Here is a 14,244-nt window from a genome sequence, read left to right as displayed (position 1 = left end):
ACAGCATTAGCGAAGCCGGCCGGAGTGGCCGTGCGGTTCTGGGCGCTGCAGTCTGGAGCCGAGCGACCGCTACGGTCGCAGGTTCGAATACTGCCTCGGGCATGGATGTGTCTGATGTCCTTAGGTTGGTTAGGTTTAATTAGTTCTCAGTTCTAGGCGACTGACCACCTCAGAAGTTAAGTCGCATAGTGCTCAGAACCATTTTTTTAGCATTAGCGAAGTGGAGAATGTAGCGGCGAGAACAACCGGTGTAGAGAGACGTCGGCAGCCGCTGAACATCGCAGGGCACGATTCATAGTGGAAGCAAGACTATGGAAAATTCAGGACACGTTCGTAGGATTTATCGACCCGAAAAAAGCGTTCGATACTGTAAAACGGTGCAAGATGTTCGGAATTCTGAGAAAATAGGGGTAAGTTGTATGGAAAGACGGACAATATACAATATGTATAAGAGCCAGGAAATAACAATTAGAGTGGAAGACCAGGAACGAAGTGTTGGTATTAAAAGGGGTGACTTTCGTCCATACTGTTCCTTCTATAAATCGAAGAAGGAATGACGGAAATAAAAGCAAGGTTCAAGACTAGAAGTCTGCTATGTAAGCAACAAAATAACCAATGACGGAAGGACCAAGGAGGACATAGAAAGAAAACTAGCTCTGACAAAAATAACATTTCTCGCAAAGAGAATTCAACTAGTATCAAACATAGGCCTTAATTTGCGGAAGAAATCTATGAGAATGTACGTTGCGAGCTCAGCATTGCGTGGTAGTGAAACATGCACTATGGCAAAATCGGAACAGAAGAGAATCGAATAATTTGGGATGTGGTGCCACAGAAGAATGTTGAAAATTAAAATTTAGGTGGACTGATAAGGTAAGGAAGAGTAGGCCGAGGAGAAGAATAATGGAAAACGCTGACAAGAGGAAGGCACATGATGGATGGAAGGAATACAGTTAAAACATTTGGGGTTAACGTCCGTGGTACTAGAGAGAGCTGTAGAAGGTAAAAATTGAGGAGGGAAACAGAGATTGGAACGCGGCCAGCAAACAGTTGAGGAAGTAGGTTGGAAACGCTAATCTGAGAAGAAAAAGTTGGCACAGGAGAGGGTTCTCGTGAGTCTACCATTCTCAGAATTCAAATACCAATTACAAGCAGTCGATTAATAACTGATTTAGAGCCTCTCACTAAAAGCTATTTGTTTCTCTAAAATAAAATTAACCTATTAAAAGATCATTCTGGTGCATCGTAACATTGTCTACTACAACGTAAAATTACTTGTTTCTTATCATACCAATCATTTTACTTTTTTTTACTCTATCGAATTCACGTTTTCGATTTTATTCTCATTCCAAGAAGTTAAGCTTACCGTTGCTAGCATTTATTGACCCACCTTTGTTCTCTATGAACTAACAGTTTTTATGAGATGGCAGCTTCCGGGAGCTAATACCAAAACACTGAGCTACGTATCGTTAGGCACTTTGTATAGTTTACTGAACTATGTAGAATAACTAATTCGAAGAAGAATATATGATTCCAGATTCCTATTTTCTAAATCAACCGCGATTAGCTGAACTGCACGGACTAACGATAAGGTCCCATTCAAATTTTACTTTTGTAATTTTATGGTAGATTTTGCTTTTATCATCTTCATAGCAGTACTACTCCATGAGAGCCTGGTATAATCTATAACTGACAAGCATGATTTGCATGCAAATACAACTGGCACTAAGCGAACAAGTCCCTTTTGTTACTATATGAATCGCTTAACCATGTAGTAAATTGTCATTCATACAAAATTAACATTGTATTAACTATTACTGAGTCATAAATCACGTTGTCATTTTGAAGACTCACTCACCTGGAATTTTAATAGCATCACGAACCCCAGGGTAAATGGACGTGCCTCCTCTCAAGTGGATGGCAGTGAGCAGGAGTGACCGGTCTATATATATATATATATATATATATATATATATATGTGTGTGTGTATGTGTGTGTGTGTGTGTGTGTGTGTGTGTGTGTGTGTGTGTGTGTGTGTGCTTGTAGCTGTTAGAGTCTTCGTGTCGCCTAGTGTGTAATTTGCAGCATGGGTGAAATCAATGTTTCCAGCGTAACATCTATGCCAGTACAACTGTGCCTTTTGTCTCAAAGTGGAAAATAAAGACACACATTTCTCCATATTCATTTATTGTATTCGTTGAGCACAAGGCAATGAAACAAACCTCAAACCATGAACGAAAGCGTTCGGCCTACACACTCAGTCGTGGCAACAAGCAGGAATAGTAGAAGCTAAATATGGTATCGTCAAGAGCTATCGATCTGCGGGGTTACATATTTAAGCTGAAGGTTACTGCGAAACCTTCCGCAAGCTCAGTCTTAAGTATCCGTCCTACAATACCATTACAAGATAAACTGGAAATATACCAGTGATAATGTACGTTCTAGGATATTCATTAAGCAAAAACAGACGAAGACGCGAATTTCGTAATCTCTTAGAACATAAGGTAAGAGACACCATACAGTACATTGCTAGACACAATCAAAAAAAAAAATTGTGGCGTCTCAACTTGACAGGACGTCAACGCCAACGGTGTTATAGCCACGAAACTATGGTACCTGTAAGACATGAGGGGCGATTTTGGAGCTCAAACACAACTCAAGAAAAGGAGCAGCACCTTCATATGACAGGATAGTAATCTCAGAAGTTTAATAACCACGAAACTACGGTTCGCGTAATGTGTGACGCGTGTTTTTGAAGCTCCGCTTCCTTTTGGTGTTTACTGTTCACGCCGTGACGCAGCGTTGCACAAAATGCCGACGCAGATTCGAGAAAATTTCCCTCAGGTTTCATCACCTGCGCCGTTGGCGCTTCCCACGCTTTCTAGCGCCGTGGGACGCGGGCATCTCTGCACTGTGCGGCGGACGTAAAATTTGCACACGCAACGTAACACACTGCAGTGCTGCGCGGTGTAATACATTTTACGTGTCCCGTGCAGCTGCGCTTGTTCCAGCGGCTAATAAAGCGCTAACTTGTGCTGTATTATTAAACCCATAAATTCCAGCATGGAACACGAATCCAGACTGTCTTTGTTTTTCCAGTGCCCGTTTGGGGCGCACCGAATGTGCTCGTCTACTTGCAAGTAGGAATTTCGTTCCCACGTTCTTGTTCTATTTCTTATTACGCACGAGAGCACACACTGCAAAAGAGAATAAGTACGCACATGGGACTCGGAAAGGACGGAAAATGAAACTGTTTCATTATATGCCAAACATTTCGCAACTGTTCTATACTAAGCTGTCCAAAGTCGCTAGGCAGCCAACCAAAAGCCCTCTGTGTTATGCCAGGCAGTGTACCTTACAGTATTGAAGTAGCGCTTTTGTTTATTCTACGCTGAGAAGCTACTGTATGTAGTAATGGATTTATTACGTTATCGGGCAATTATAAGAGTCGAGAGGCATGAAAGGGAAGCAGTGGTTGGGAAGGGACTGAGTCAGGGTTGTACCCTCTCCCCGATACTATTCAATCTGTATATTGAGCAAGCAGTAAAGGAAACAAAAGAAAAATTCGCAGTAGGTATTAATATCCATGGAGGAGAAATGAAAACTTTGAGGTTCGCCTATGACATTGTAATTCTGTCAGAGACAGCAAAGGACTTGGAAGAGCAGTTGAACGGAATGGACGGTGTCTTGAAAGGAGGATATAAGATTAACATCAACAAAAGATAAACGAGGATAATGGAATCTAGTCGAATTAAGTCGGGTGTGCTGAGGGAATTGGATTAGGAAATGAGACACTTTTAAAGTAGTAAAGGAGTTTCGCTACTTTGGGGAGCAAAATAACTGATGATGGTCGAAGTAAAGAGGATATAAAATGTAGACTGGCAATGGCAAGGAAAACATTTCTGAAGAAGAGAAATTTGTTAACATCGAGTATAGATTTAGGCGTCAGGAAGCCGTTTCTGAAAGTATTTATATGGAGCGTAGCCATGTATGGAAGTGAAACATGGCCGATAAATAGTTTGGACAAAAAGAGAATAGATGCGTTCGAAATGTGGTGCTACAGAAGAATGCTCAAGATTAGATGGGTAGATCCCATAACTAATGAGGAGGTATTGAATAGGATTGGGAAGAAGAGAAGTTTGTGGCACAACTTGATTAGAAGAAGGGATCAGTTGGCAGGACATGTTCTGAGGCATCAAGGGATCACCAATGTAGTATTGGAGGGCAGCGTGGAGGGTAAAAACCGTAGAGGGAGACCAAGAGATGAATACACTAAGCAGATTCAGAAGGATGTAGGTTGCAATAAGTACTGGGAGATGAAGAAGCTTGCACAGGATAGAGTAGCTTGGAGAGCTGCATCAAATCAGTCTCAGGACTGAAGACCTCAACAACAACAACATCGAGCTTCAAAAGATATTTCCATTCACCAATAATAGTGTGTTGAAGTTTAGGATTTGGAAATATTTCAAGTAAGTGAATTAGGAGCACCATCAGAAGAAAAGTAATTAAAGTACATCATAACTGCTCTTATCCCCATTCCATAATTCGAAGTTCACGTCTTGGAATGAATAATACATCTTTCAGTCACCATCTCTTTCTGTCATACATCTATTAACCAGTTTTATGCTGTCCTTGATATTTTCCTGTTATGTTCTGATCTTTTTATCTATACATCACTACACCCAACACCCGGTCTATAGCCGGCCAGTGTGGCTGAGCGGTTCTAGGCACTTTAGTCTGGAACCGCGCGACCGCTACGGTCGCAGGTTCGAATCCTGCTTCGGGCATGGATGTGTGTGATGTCCTTAGGTTAGTTAGGTTTAAGTAGTTCTAAGTTCTAGGGGACTGATGACCTCAGATGTTAAGACCCATAGTACTCAGAGCCATTTGAACCATTTGAACCCTGTCTATATATGTTACTTTGCATTCTCTAATCTTTTCTTACCTAACTATTTTTCCCCTCCTGTGCTCCTACCAGAGGAATCGATGTTGTAGTAGATATCCCGCCAACCACTTTCAAAAAAATATTATAGTAACGAAACTTTTAGGGATATTTCCTGAGAGGTACTTGCTAAGGAATGTTGGCAAGCGCAGCTAAGCTTGGATGAGTTATTACATTTCCTTACTTGGCCATACGTGGCCTGATGTGCAGGCATCGATTGCATGTGACTCGTCGTGGAAAGTCAGGCTGTATCTGTTGTGTGTCTGTCTCCTGCCAGGACTGCTGACTCCAATTGATGATCATGACTTATGTTTATGGCCCACATCTTGAACGTACATCCACCATATGTTAAATCTGCAGCTGACTGCCGCTGTAGCACTTCTGCGTCTCTTGGCATTACGCAAAACTCGCCCTAGGTGAGTCCTAACATTTGCCTGTCAAGGCGACTTTCTTTGTCTCGCTAAAAGAATTATTTGTTAACAACTTTAGCTGATAGGTTTTTGACTGCGAGTGGTTCTCAAAGTAAATTAAACAACCCACACGCTTTACTGCAGTAATTCAAAATATAGAGATATTAACAACCACAAATGATGCAAGATGAACCAATGAGGGAAGTTCTTTGTCACGGACATAAATAGGTATGACATTTTCACGCTCTATCGGTGATCGCTGACAATATACAGGAATTGAATCACGTTCTTCGCGACATGGAGTGCATTCTATCTGATTTCTACGATATGAACACAGACAAAACTCTTTCTTCATGCATCGATACAAGCTCACACAGTTCTGTTACAACAACTTACCATTAATTTCATGAATTATCCACAGTGTACGACACAACCGAACTCTGTCAAAATTTCATGCAGGCATTGTAGCGTTAGAAGATTCTGTTTTCATTCTGCAAACTAAAGCATATTCTGATATATTTTTTCATGTGTTCTAATGTGAATATTTATTTACTATTTATGAGCACTGTTTCACCCCTTTGCAAGAAGTGAACGGTTTGGCTGTAACCTTTCTTGCTGAGGAATTTGCTGTCAAATAATTACTTAAAGTAACACTTCAGATGTTAATTGGAAAGGTTTTTAATGGCAATCTTTGGATTTATGGTATTATTCATTAGAATATATACCGTTCTGTTTCGTATTATTTCTTAAATCTAATGATGTATCTCGGCGAAACATTTTCAGTCCATTGGAGAGTTATTGTCAGCCATAAGTATTTTGCAGCTCTTCAAGGTCATTCCAGCAGGAGTTGGGAAACTCGTTTCAAGTAGCTATCGAGAGAATGAAATGTTAATAAATGACTTTAGTTATACTGTTAAATGAAATTAGTTAGGTTTTTCAATCTTCCACGGATATACGTGATCAAATTACAAAAATACTTAATTCTCGTAGATACATAAGTCTTACGCCAGCGATACTTGTGCGCTTCGTTGGTACCTAATTATTTTATTCCCAAAACCATTCCTGTCACAGCGCTTCGCTTCAATATCGGAGACATCAGTGGTTCCCGTCTATGAAATTGTGGTTGTCAGAAGCAAAAATTAGCCCGTCAATCGAAGGATGCAGTAGAGCGTGTAATGAACGGCGAGAACGATCAGATGCCCTTCGTGCGCCAATATGAATATACTCACGCGAAATGGAATTCATTTTACATGTTGGCGTTGTTTTAATTTTACCAGAGGTCAGTTAGTTCCCCTTGTTCTAAAATTCATCAGTACTGGACCGTGTGCACCGAGCTACAGACTGATTACTGGATTAAGTAGCACTTACATTTAATAAATTCATCACCATCACCACACGGCTAAGATGTAACCGTAACAGAGGAAGTAATACGCCGAAGTCAGGTACACACTGTCTTCTGCCTGTCGCTCTAGGGGCTAGCGTTGCCTATCTGGCCTTTATTCACTTTTACATTGTTTTCTGTTTCGTGTCTTTCATCGTTTTATACTGTGAAGAAAATTTGCGAGTAATGGAGGTGATATTTACAAGCCCAAAATATGTGTCGTTTTCCGTGAGGATCACGACACAATTCGGAGAAAAGCATGACATTATTTCGAGATAAAGGACGGCTTTATCCTTTTTAGGAGGTGACCTAGTAGAGAAACTAGTTATTATTTTCTTCTGGCAAACTCCTGAGGGCGTTCGGGAAAATAACGATAAACTCAGTATGTTGGCCTTTTTGTCTCCTCACCCTACCTATTCATCTTGGATACTGAAAACTAGTCATTAAATAAGAGCCTGAGAGTTTCCAGGGGTTAAACCGCGCAATCGTACACCGTTGACAGGTGGCGTACAGCAAATTATTTCCTTTATAGCAAACACGTACTTCGTTTACCCATTAATGGTAATAAATTAATCTATGAAAGATTTGCTTTCTTCAGTATCGCGTCTAATATGTTTAGTTCATGAGCTTCGTTCGCGGGTTAGTTTCCTTGAGTGAAAGTAAAATTACGGTTTTGATATACAACGTCCTCATTCAGTCCAATAAACGATGAACCCAGATCATTTTCTGAAACAAGGATCGAAGCAGTTATGTCAGTGAGTGACGTGTACTTGGGTAATTGAGGGCATATAATGAGGTGAATGATTGTGAAGAGTTATCAGCTGCTGAACTGAATTTCAGAGTTTACAGAATGTCTGATTCCACTGTGAGTGGGCTGTCCATATGTTTATACTGGTGTTTCTACTTGTAGAATAGGAATTTTCAGATCAGTTTTTACTGTCTGCATTTCTCCTTTGTCGGAGACCACCGCATGAAAAAAAAATGTACTAGACTATCAATGAAGCGTATTATAAATGTGGCATACTTATCTGAAGATTAATTCAGAGTTTAATAGCGATAAACTCAATTGACAATCAAATTATTAAAATACAAAGTATTTCATTGGATGACTATCTAGTGGCTTATGAAAGCAAAGAAACTTTTGATATATACACCTTCAGCTTAAAACTTACTTGCTGTGACTGTGTTCTGAGAAGTCTTCTGTCCTGAAAAAAAACATAATGTACTTCCTCTTTCATTCATACATGCTTCAGAAAAACTTCCGTTTATTTATCTGTCGAATAGCTGCTAGAAAGCTGTATGATAATCACAAAAAAAAAAAAAAAAATGGTTCAAATGGCTCTGAGCGCTATGGGACTTAACGTCTGGGGTCATGAGTCCCCTAGAACTTAGAACTACTTAAACCTAACTAACCCAAGGACATCACACACATCCATTCCCGAGGCAGGATTCGAACCTGCGACCGTAGCGGTCGCCTACAACCGCTCGGCCACTCCGGCCGGCATAATCACACAAGTTTGGGTTTCTGGTCATTATATTCACAACACTTAGCAACATACATACATTAACAGCATATACTGTTGGTCTTTTAGCTGTCTGTGATCTAAACTAATAAAGATTCCCACATAGCACATTGCTTATGTGGAAAGAAGAAAGTAGGCAAACATTAATACTATAGGAGAGGGATAAAAAGATGAAAATTGTATTTGTCTGAGGCAGAATCCTGTTCAGAAAATAAAATTTTTAAATCTATTTCGCTCACGTAATAGATTATAATATGCTGAGAAAGATATTAGTTCATTTTTGCCAGTTCCATTGCAAAAATGGTCCTATCGGAGCACAAAAATGATGAATATTTATTTAAAGAGTCTGACTGAAAAGTGGGGTAGCAGCTTCCCCACTCTACATTCCTCAGCACCTTTAAAAATTTTGGAAAAAATATTATCTTTCGAACATATTCCGGCTCTTTTCAACATGCAACTCACGTCTCATTCCCACAAGCTCCTCTAACTGTAACTCGCTCACCTCCATTAGTCCATCGCTGTGAGTCTCTCATGCTCAACGACTCCGAGTTGTCCATTCTTACTCACTCATTCGGCCACCTCGTTGTCATTAACTCTTTGCGGCTCTCCAGCTGTTACTGTGTTATAGCCACAGTCGCCTTCGTTCTGTTCTACTGCTGCTGCCCCACTCACTGTCACTGTCTAGAATCGTATTCTCTTCTCACTGTCACTATCTCTCTCTTCCTCGTTGTTATTGCCATACTTCTGTCTCTTATCATCACTGGCTCTCACCCAATTCCACACTCTCTTTCTTCCTCTCCCAATGGCACCGTCTCCTTCACTCTTTTCCTATCACTGTTCTCTCGCTGTCTACTATGTTCCATTGCCACTGTGGAGGTGTCTTTCTCTCACACTGCCACTGTCTCCTTCGCACGTTCTATGCCATAAAACTATAATATTTCAGGTGTATTAGTTTTCCATCTCTTTACCATGGCCACCGTCTCTTTCTCTTTCAGCGTAGAAAAGCGCGAATAATTTCACATGCCAATATTTTTGCCATATTTTTTAATGGTACTGAGGAACGTAGAATGACGCAAATGGTACCCCCATGTTTTAGTCAGGATATTTTAGTAAAGAGAATCATATTCGCATTTTTTTATGCTCCGGTAGGACCATTTTTCCGCTGCTTCCCTTCTTTTTCCTGCGACAACAGGGCATCTCGCCCATATCAAAACAACTTGATGCATAAGTAAAATTTTGATAGCTTACTCATGTGAAATTGAAATAGTCCAAAAGTAATTTTACATCTCAGACCGTATTATACGTGTACAAAAATTTTGCACTACAACGCGGAGTTCCCAGACCGCTTCTGTTGATAACGGAGACCCTTTACATCACATTTCTTCGTGCTCGATCACTTTAACTACTTTTTCGCCTCGTGCCCCATTTTACGGGCGTATTTTAAAGACTCGGGAGGAGTAACTTTGAATCCCCGTTTCTCGGTATCTAGAAAAAGTTCGAGACCGGAATCCTAGGAATATACCGGTAGAAGCTGCAGCCATTTGCTGTACATAGCCGTCTTCGAAACCACGACATGGGTTTGGTCAGCTGCTGACGGCGAGATAATGGTGATGAGCGCTTTTTTTTTAGGTTTTCTCAGGGACCACCCAAGATTTACGTAAATGTATCATTGATTCAGTCATTCGCGGGTATACGAATCAGTTTAATCAAATGGGTTTATCGAAGGTATATCCGTCGTCAATCAGTCATTAATTTTTACGTTCGTATTTTACGTGTACGAGTTGGGTAACGTTGGACTCCTGTATCTGGGAACAGGATAAAGATATCAAGAAAATTTTCAGGTTTGTTGGTGATAGGAATCTTAGGAATATAACCATCTTGGAATCCTGGGCTGGGTTTTAGTCCGCTTGTGAATATATATATATATATATATATATATATATATATATATATATATATATATATATCCGAGGAACGGCCTACAAACTAATGTTGTCTTCTCTAGCCGCATCAAACGGAAAAGCTGGCATACTCCTTAAGGGTGTAATATTCATACCTCGATCCAATACTGTAGGATTGTGACACTAAGACGACCATTCTATTGGTATCTAGCCAAAGGTCTATCCAAAATATTTCACCCTAGCTTTTTATCTCCAATGGAATACGAGGTATTAGAGTTGGAAAATACCGTTTTTAAGCGCGGCATTTTGAAACGTGTTGGTAGGCATCTGTCGCATGCGTACCAATTATGAAAAGGAGCCGGCCGCGGTGATCTAGCGGTTCTAGGCGCTCAGTCCGGAACCGCGCGACTGCTACGGTCACAGGTTCGAATCCTGCCTCGGGCATGGATGTGTGTGGTGTCCTTAGGTTAGTTAGGTTTAAGTAGTTCTAAGTTCTAGGGGACTGATGCACACAGATGTTAAGTCCCATAGTGCTCAGAGCCATTTGAACCATTTTATGAAAATTATAAATTGCTGCTCACCACGTAGAGTAGGCGTCAGTGCCAAACAAGCGTAAAAGCTACAGTACTGGCAATTAAAATTGCTACACCACGAAACTGACGTGCTACAGACGCGAAATTTAACTGACAGGAAGAAGATGCTATTGTGTGCAAATGATTAGCTTTTCAGAGCATTCACAGAAGTTCGGCGCCGGTGGCGACACCTACAACGTGCTGACATGAGGGAAGTTTCCAACCGATTTCTCATACACAAACAGCAGTTGACCGGCGTTGCCTGGTGAAACGTTGTTGTGGTGCCTCGTGTCCCTCGTGTAAGGAGGGGAAATGCGTACCAACACGTTTTCGACTTTGATAAAGGTCGGATTGTAGACTATCACGATTGCGGCTTATCGTATCGCGACATTGCTGCTCGCGTTCGTCGAGATCCAATGACTGTTAGCAGAATATGGAATCGGTGGGTTCAGGAGGGTAACACGGAACGTCGTGCTGCATCCCAACGGCCTCGTATCACTAGCAGTCGAGATGACAGGCATCTTATCCGCATGGCTGTAACGAATCGTGCAGCCACATCTCGATCCCTGAGTCAACAGACGGGGACGTTTGCAAGACAACAACAATCTGCACGAACAGTTCGACTACGTTTGCAGCAGTATGGGCTATCAGCTCGGAGACCATGGCTGCGATTACTCTTGACGCTGCATCACAGACAGGAGCGCCTGCGATGGTGTACTCAACGACGAACCTGAGTGCACGAATGGCAAAAGTCATTTCCTCCGATAAATCCAGATTCTGTTCACAGCATCATGATGGTCGCATTCGTGTTTGGCGACATCGCGGTGAACGCACATTGGAAGCGTGTACTCGTCATCGCCATACTGGCGTATCACCCGGCGTGATGGTATGGAGTGCCATTGGTTACACGTCTCGATCACCTCTTGTTCGCATTGACGGCAATTTGAACAGTGGACGTTACATTTCAGATGTGTTAAGACCCGTGGCTCTACCCTTCATTCGATCCCTGCGAAACCCTACATTTCAGCAGGATAATGCATGACCGCATGTTGCAGGCCCTGTACGGACCTTTCTGGATACATAAAATGTTCGACTGCTGCCCACGCCACCACATTCTCCAGATCTCTCACCAATTGAAAACGTCTCGTCAATGGTGGCCGAGCAACTGGCTCGTCACAATACGCCAGTCACTACTGTTGATGAACTGTGGTATCGTGTTGAAGCTGCATGGGTAGCTGTACCTGTTCACGCAATCCGAGCTCTGCTTGACTCAATGCCCAGGAGTATCAAGGCGTGCTTCTCAGGATCTATGCATCCAAATTGCGTGAAAATGTAATAACATGTCAGTTCTAGTGTAATATATTTGTCCAATGAGTACCCGTTTATCATCTGCATTTCGTCTTGGTGTAGCAATTTTAATGGCCAGTAGTGAAAATCAGTCGTGTCTGCAAACATGGAACCTAGTAGTCCCGATTGGTTTCTTCATAACACGTCCATTAACACCATGTCTAGCAAAGCATTGAGACGTGACAAACAGCCTTGTGGTAGATGACAGCGTTAGTTTTTTAAGGGGCTCCGGAACGCCCTATACTTGCAATGTTAAAATAACGCTTATAAATTACATCTTTCCTCACAAAGTATTTGAGTTAGGAAGTTGAACTTTTTACAGATTATTTATTGGAATATGGGCTACAACTTAGCATAGGGATTTTACAAAATTTTAGTTCAGTTATTAAAGATGCTTTTTTTTCAATTGTAATGAAAATTCACAACATTTTTTTGCAATTTTTTATTTATATATTCAAAAATATACAGTTTTTTGGAAAAAGGCTGTTTTAAATTATTCAGGAGGTACTGTGTAACATTTACTGAAAGTTTTAAACAAATATGTGTGGAAGATCCGTTGAAAACATGTAATTAGTATAAGAAAATAAAAGTTTTGGGAATCGAGCGACAAAGATTGGATTAACTTTTTAGTGCATTCCAGGTCCATAGGATGGATTATCTTCATCCTCTGCAAACTCTTCCTCCAGCTTCCTCTTGTTCCTCCTCCTGTTTACTCTTGCTTGTATTTCTAGACTCTTTACAGCCCTGTCTGCAGCCCGAAGGCGTTCCGTGTCTAAAGCAAGCATCGCTCGTAGCATGTTAGAACCTATCTTCATTCCCATATTTCTAAATACCTTGCACCTTACAATGTTGCCATCATTGAAAGTCGCAACAGCATCATACAAACCAAAGTGAAGTGTTTCTATTCGACCAATACAGTCTTGGGGATTCTCGACCATATAACACTATTTACACTTTCATTGGGGTTTTGTGTTTTTCCGTGAATACACTTTTTCAACAGTTCAGGTGCTGCTAAGTCTCTGAAAATAGGTTAGCCACAACACATACTTTATCTCACATCACTAAAATGTACCTGATGAACACGGACGTTAATAATAACACCATTTGACAGCAGTTTAAGAGCGCCACAGTGGGTCACGCCCATGTAGATCACATTTAAAAAAAAATTTAAAAATAGTTGTAGTCTTCGGAATTGAATAAATTATATATCTATTAAAAGGTAATAGTCTGCAGATTCAGAAAACGCAAAAAAGTAAAAATTGAACTTTTCATGATTTTGCGCTTTTCCGGAGCCCCTTAAGGGAAAGCAGTGGTAGGGAGAGCCGCCAGCTGGAGCGCGCGGTGTCTGGGACGTATGCGGTCTGTTCGTCATCTCTGTCGCGGTTCACCCACCGCCGTCAGCTCCCCACTGGGGCAGAGGCGCGCGTGCGTCGCGTTTGGCTAGGCACCCCGCTCTGCGACCGCCTCGTCGCGCCGCCCACACACGGTGCAGGCGAAGAAGGGAAGAACGCGAAATTCGCTCGCTTTGATCCCCGAGCTCCAGCACGGCGCGCCGCGCCTTGCCATGGAACAGACGCCGCTCTCGCCATTAGCGTCGGCCCGCAAAGCGAACGCACCTGTTCGTCCAGTCGCGTTTGCTGGCGGCTCTGCCACTCGCTACGACGCAACCACAAGATACACGTTAACAGATGAACTCGCACGTCAGATCCACCACTCGAAGAGACATACGCAGAGAGAGGAGGCGCTATCCAGTACCTCTCCTGCTAATCACAGTGGTTATTTTACCGCTCTATGTAGCGAAGGGGCACAGGAGAGGTTTTGTAGTAGAATCATTATTAGACACCGAGAGCATAAAAGGTCCGAATTATCTGTTAAATTTTCCAAACGTAATACGAGGGCAGTTCAATAAGTAATGCAACACATTTTTTTCTGAAACAGGGGTTGTTTTATTCAGCATTGAAATACACCAGGTTATTCCCCAATCTTTTAGCTACACAACACTATTTTTCAACGTAATCTCCATTCAATGCTACGGCCTTACGCCACCTTGAAATGAGGGCCTGTATGCCTGCACGGTACCATTCCACTAGTCGATGTCGGAGCCAATGTCGTACTTCATCAATAACTTCTTCATCATCCGCGTAGTGCCTCCCACGGTTTGCGTCCTT

This window comes from Schistocerca cancellata, chromosome 7, assembly GCF_023864275.1.
Source record: "Schistocerca cancellata isolate TAMUIC-IGC-003103 chromosome 7, iqSchCanc2.1, whole genome shotgun sequence".
NCBI classification, from domain to species: Eukaryota; Metazoa; Arthropoda; class Insecta; order Orthoptera; family Acrididae; genus Schistocerca; species Schistocerca cancellata.
Note: the sequence above shows the minus strand (reverse complement) of the source record.